This window comes from Hipposideros armiger, unplaced genomic scaffold (genome assembly GCF_001890085.2).
Source record: "Hipposideros armiger isolate ML-2016 unplaced genomic scaffold, ASM189008v1 scaffold_492, whole genome shotgun sequence".
Lineage (NCBI taxonomy): Eukaryota > Metazoa > Chordata > Mammalia > Chiroptera > Hipposideridae > Hipposideros > Hipposideros armiger.
The window spans coordinates 1,396,287-1,402,377 of NW_017731842.1; positions in this window are offsets into that span (position 1 = coordinate 1,396,287).

Sequence of the window (6,091 nt, forward strand, 5' to 3'; positions counted from 1 at the left end):
TCAAAACATCCTGTTGGTTTGTTTTTGGTTTTTTTTTTTTTTAGCTGAGCCATCCTGCCACCTGTTGGCAGCTCAGCGGCAGCTCAATTCGGGCTGGGACTCGAACAGCTGTTGCTCAGAGCTCACACTCTTGAGTGAGCTCTTAACCAACTGAGCCACTCGGCCAGCACCCATCCTGTTGGTTTTAATGTGTTGCATTTTCATTCTTATTTGTTTCTATGTATCTTTTGATTTCTCCCTTTATTTCTTCTTTGACCAAGTTACTCTTTAGTAGCATGTTATTTAATCTACAATATTTATGGTTTTTCTGTTTCCTTTTTGCAGTTGATCTCCCATTTTTAAGTATTGTGGTTAGAGAATGTGCTTAGTATGATTTCAATCTTCTTAAATTTGTTCAGGCTAATTTCATTTCCCAGGATACAGTCTATACTTGACAACATTCCATGTGCACTAGGGAAGAATGTGTAGTCTGGTGTTCTAGGATGAAATGCTCTAAATGTCAATTACGTCCTTTTGGTCTAATGTGTCATTTCAGGCTGATATTTTTAAATTGATTTTCTCCTTGGATGATCTATTCATAACTGTCAGTGAGGTATTCAAGTCTTCTACTATCATTGTGTTTTTGTCAGTTTCTCCCTTTAGTTCTGTTAGTAGTTGTTTTATATATTTTGGTGCTTCTTATTTGGGAGCATATATATTGATGTGTCATGTCTTTTTGTTGTATTGTCCCCTTCATCATTATGAAATATCCATCATTGTCTCTTGTTACCTTTTTTATCTTGAAGTCTGTTATGTGAGGTGTAAGCATGAATACATCCACTTTTCTTTGGACGATGTTTGTTTGGAGTATCATTTTCCACCCTTTCACCTTGACTCTATATTTGTACTTGCTTGTCTCTTGAAGGCAGCGTATGGTTGGGTTTTGTTTATTTATCCAATCTGCTATTCTGTGCCTTTTTATTGGTGAGTTCAGTCCATTTACTTTTAGGGTAATTATTGATATATGAGAATTTCCTATAGGTATTTTATCTTTTGTTTTCTGGTAGCTTGGTATCTGCATTGTCTCTTTGTCTTTCTTTTTTGTTGTTGTTGTTTGTTATTTTAGTTTGGTAGTATTCTATACTTTTTTTCTCTGTTTCCTCTTTTTTTATATGTCTCAGTTCTGAAAAAATTTTTTTGAGTGGTTACCATTGAGTTTATGCAAAAGAAAGTTTCATTTGGTAGTCTCTTTTTTCAGCATGCATCTTATCTCCCCTTTGCACATTCAGACCTTTACCCCCTCCGCTTTTATGTTTTTTTTTGTCACAAATTATCCCTATTGATGCAAATTATCCCTATTTATTTCCAATTGCAGCAGTAAATTGCCTTCTACTCTCTTTGCTTTTTATGTTTTATCTTCTTTAACCTTTGTGTTTTATTTAAGTGTATGGTCAGGGTTGTGTCAGGGTTGTCATTTCCTGCTTCTGTCCATCTGTTAGACATCTTATTTACAGTTTTGTATATTTTTGTCTTTTTTTTCAGGTATAATAACCCCCTTCAGTATTTCCTGTAATACAGGCCTTGTGGTGGAAAATGCCCTCAGCTTCTGTATATCTTGAAAGATCTGTATTACTCCATATCTAAAGGATAACTTTGATGGATCTATTATTCTTGGCTGGTAATGTGTCTCTTCCAATAGTTTGAATATTTGTTTACACTCTCTCTTAGCTTGTAGAGCTTCTGTTGAAAAATCTGATAATATCCAAATGGGCTTTCCTTTATTGGTTACTGTCTCCTTTTCCCTGGCTGCCTCGGAAATCCTTTCTTTGCCATTAATTTTTGACAGTTTGAATACAATGTGCCTTGGAGAAGACCTGTTGGGATTGAGGTAATTAGGTGTTCTGTTTGCTTCTTGGATTAAAGGATCCAATTATTTCCTTAAGTTTGGGAAGTTCTCGTCAACTATTTGTTTGAATAGACTCTCTGTTCCCTTCTTCCTCTCTTCTCCTTCTGGTATACCCATTGTTCTTATGTTGCTCTTTGTGCTGGCGTCAGAAAATTCTTGTAGCATTCTTTTATTTCTTTTAACTCTCAGGTCTCTCTCTTCTTCCATCTGTGTCCTTTCTAGATTTCTATCTTTGACGTCACTAATTCTTTCTTCTATCTGGCCAGCTCTATTGCCTAAGCTCACTATTTCGTTCTTCATTTCTTTTATTGAGTCCTTCATCTCCAGAATTTCTATTTTGTTCTTTTTAAAAATTTCAGTCTCTTTGGTAAAATATCCATTTTTTTCATTGTTTTCATTTCTGAGTTCATTAAACTGCCTATCTGAGTGTTCTTGCATTTTGTTGAGTTTTTTTCAGAACTGCAATTTTGAATTCTGTGTCATTGAAGTCACATATGTCCATACCTTTAAGTTTATTTTCTAGAGATGTTCCATTTTCTTTATAAGCTACCTTGTTACTTTGGTTATTCCTGGTAATTGATGGCTGATTTCTCTGCGTAGGCATCTATGAAAGTGAATTTTGCAGCAGGTTGATAAGAAGAGGTCTTTCTTTTGTTTTTCAATAAGTGGTGCTGGAGCATTTCATTTTCTCTTACACTGCTCCAGTCAACTTCTTGGATTGATGCTGGGTGGTGGGAGATCCCTTTTCTTCCCTGGGAAGGTTGGTGTCTCCTCTGTGACCAAGTCACTTCAGTCTCAGGAAACCATCTCTGTGGGAGAATGTGATGGCCAGTGTGGTTCTGAGCTTCTGAAATCCCAGTGCTGCCCCTGTAGGCAGATGCAGTTCTGAGTTGCCTGAGGTGTCCCAACTACCCCGCTGGAATCGGCCACAGAGGGTGGAGGTGGAGTGAGCTGGGAGAGACTGCTGGTGTGTTTGTGGCTTTGTTCTCCTCCCAGTAATGGTGACTGACTGACCTCAGCTACCTTGCCTCTGCATCTCCACCCTTGTCACTGGAATTAGCTACAGTGCATGTCTGCCACTCAGGAACTGTCTCTCCAGTTCTTGGGGCTGTAGATATTCTGCTTTGTAAGTTGACACCTACTGCTACCGTTTCTTCTGGTGCCCACTGGTAGCTCTGGGAAGGAGCAGGGAGGTGAGCTCTGGGAGGGTGGGATACGGCAGCCAGGCTTCATGGCTTTGTTTTCTGCCTGGCAATGGCAGCTGCTAGAACACAGCTGTCACATTTCTATATTCGGTCTCTGCCCTGATCGCTGAGTTCAGCTGTATTATATGCTGATCAATCAGGCAGGAATGCTCGAGGCCACAGAGAGTGCACCTGCAGCCTGAATCCTCCATGGCACCCATCTCTGCTCTTCTCCCCTTGCTCCTCCACTATTCACACTGATTCACCCACCTTCAGCTGTTTCGTTGCACAGATCTCTCAGATATGTTTTTGTGTTGCACAGGGAATCCTTTGTTGAATTATAATTGTTTAACTTACTGTAACTTTGAGAGGAGAGATCAAGGGGACCTCTCAGGCTGCCATGTTTCTGACATCACTCAAGATGATATTTTTAAATGAAGTAGTCCTTTTTTTAAGAATGAATTTTATAGTATAACAAATAGACAATACAGATAGTTAAAAAAGAGCTGCTTGCTGAAGTTTTGAATAAATTATGACTGATAACTTGGAATCAAATGGTGAAATTGGGAGTCTAGAAATTCTTATACATTGATTCAAGATTTGCATTTCTTTTAAAGCTAAGGCTTTAGAAAAAGCATGGATCATTAAGACATTTTGTCTGTCTCTCTTACCACTAGCTTTCTGCACTTATTTCATCTTTTCCCAGATTCTCTACAAAATTTGAGAGGGAGAACAGAGCCTCCCCCTACTAAATATTTGTCCTTAACTTTTGAGCAGAATAGCAACTTTTACAAGAAATAAATAGCCTGTGGTTCATTGTATTTCACAGTAGTTAAGAAAAGTTTTACACCTGTGGACATTTACATTGAAGATACACACACACACATATAATTTAAATGTTATTATATTAAATATTGTTAAAATAATATAGTTGAAAATTTGGCTCATTCAATGAGATAAAGCAAAAATATACAAAAATGACAACACAAAACACCAGCTACAAAATGTAACGACAAACAACAGCATAAATTGCTGTTTTATAATATGTTTAAATTGTTAACTTTGAACATTTTATAAGCCAAACATCCCTCATGTAAGAATATTATATACAATTATATACAATTTGTATACTGCTCTACCTTGATAAGTCACTGATTGGAGTAAGTTCAGTACAAATTGCATCCCATAAATTCAATTTGTGAGCACTAGTTTTATACTAAGTGCCTAGCACTGGTTTTTCTGAGCCTGCTCCCATAAAAAACTTTAATCCTGAAGATTGATTTATTCTTAGAAAAATGACAGACAGATAGGCAGCATAACATCATGAATCTTTCTAGATCCTCTGTTAAGACATTAATGGATAAGCAGTGAGACCTTTTAAAAAAATATCAACAAAGATTATTAAATGCATATGTATGTCTGTGTGTATATATGTATACACACAGGGTGCCAAAAAATGTATACACATTTTAAGAAACGAAAACTGTATTAAAATTGTAATACTCAATATATACAGATAGCAAAAGATGAATACAAGTCACGTTTGACTTGTGCAATTACAAGATGTGCTCAAAGTGGTTACCCTCAGCATCCAGACACTTCTGAATACGGCAAACTACTGCTTGAGCAATGTTAACCAAAGTGTCCACTTGTATACATTTTTTGGCACCCCCAGTGTGTGTGTGTGTGTGTGTGTGTGTGTGTGTGTGTGTATACTGGGTTGTCGGAAAAGTCATGATGTATTTTGTCTGTTTTTCAAAGGTCATTTATTTATATAAAGAACAAAGATCAATCAATGATACAGTGCACCTTTTTGGTTGATAGCCTTTGCCATCTTTCAGTGAGCTGCATAATTCCTCATTCATAAAAGTTCTTTATTTGCGAAAAACTAAACCGAGGTGCTGATTTACAGCCTCATCTGAATTGAACGCTATACCACACAAGGAATTTTGAAGAGAGTGAAACAAGTGGAAGTCTGATGGTGCAAGGTCAGACGAGTATGGTGGTGTGGCAACACATCCCATCCAAGCTTCAATAATTTTTTTTTAACATTTTATTGAGGAGTTGGGGGAGGGGAACAGCGTGGGGAATTGGGGGAAGGGGAACAGACAAGTTGCTGTCGTTTTGTTCTTCAATCTAGTTGTGGAGGACACTGCTTCACTGGCCCTAGTTGGCACCATCATTGCGCTCTTCCCTGGCAAGGCAGATCAGTCGCTGGCTTCTGGACGGCCGCTCACGCTGGCTGCTGGCTACACACGGTAGCCCATGGCAACCCACTGCCACAGGGGCTGCAGCCTACGCTACGGCAGCCCAGCTCCAGGCTGAGCTGTTGTTCAGCATCTTAGCTGTAGAGGGCAGTGTCACTGGCCCTCATATGTGGGATCCGAACCGGGGCCCTCTGGCATCCCAAGCGAGTTCTTAACCATCGCGCCACTCGGCCGGCCCCCAAGCTTCAATAATTTTTGATGGGTGATCAAACTTGTGTGTGGTGTCTCGCGTTGTTGCGATGGAACACAACTCCTTTACAATTAACAATCTCTGGAAGTTTCTGGATGATGGATTCGTTCAAACAGTCCAAGTGCCGACAGTACACATTTGAATTGATTGTTTGGTTCTTTGGTAAAAGCTCAAAAATCATGACACCTTTAAAATCCCCCCACACTGAGAGCATAACCTTCCTCTGATGAATGTCTGCTTTCGACATCGCTTGAGGCGAATCATCACGTTGGGACCAAGACTGTTTGCAACCACATTGTTGTAAACAATCCATTTCTCGTCACCAGTTATCAGTTTCTTGAAAAAAGGATCGTTTTCTTCATGTTTAATGAGCATATTGCAGATGTTTATACACGCCATCGAATGAACTTCTTTAAGTTCATGTGGAGCCCAAATATAGAGCTTGCTTACATATCCCAGCTTCTTCAGGTGGTTGTGAATGCTTGAATGATGGATGTTCAATGTTTCTGCAATCTCTTGTGTCGTGTGACATGGGTTTGACTCTATCAATGCCTTTATTTTGTCA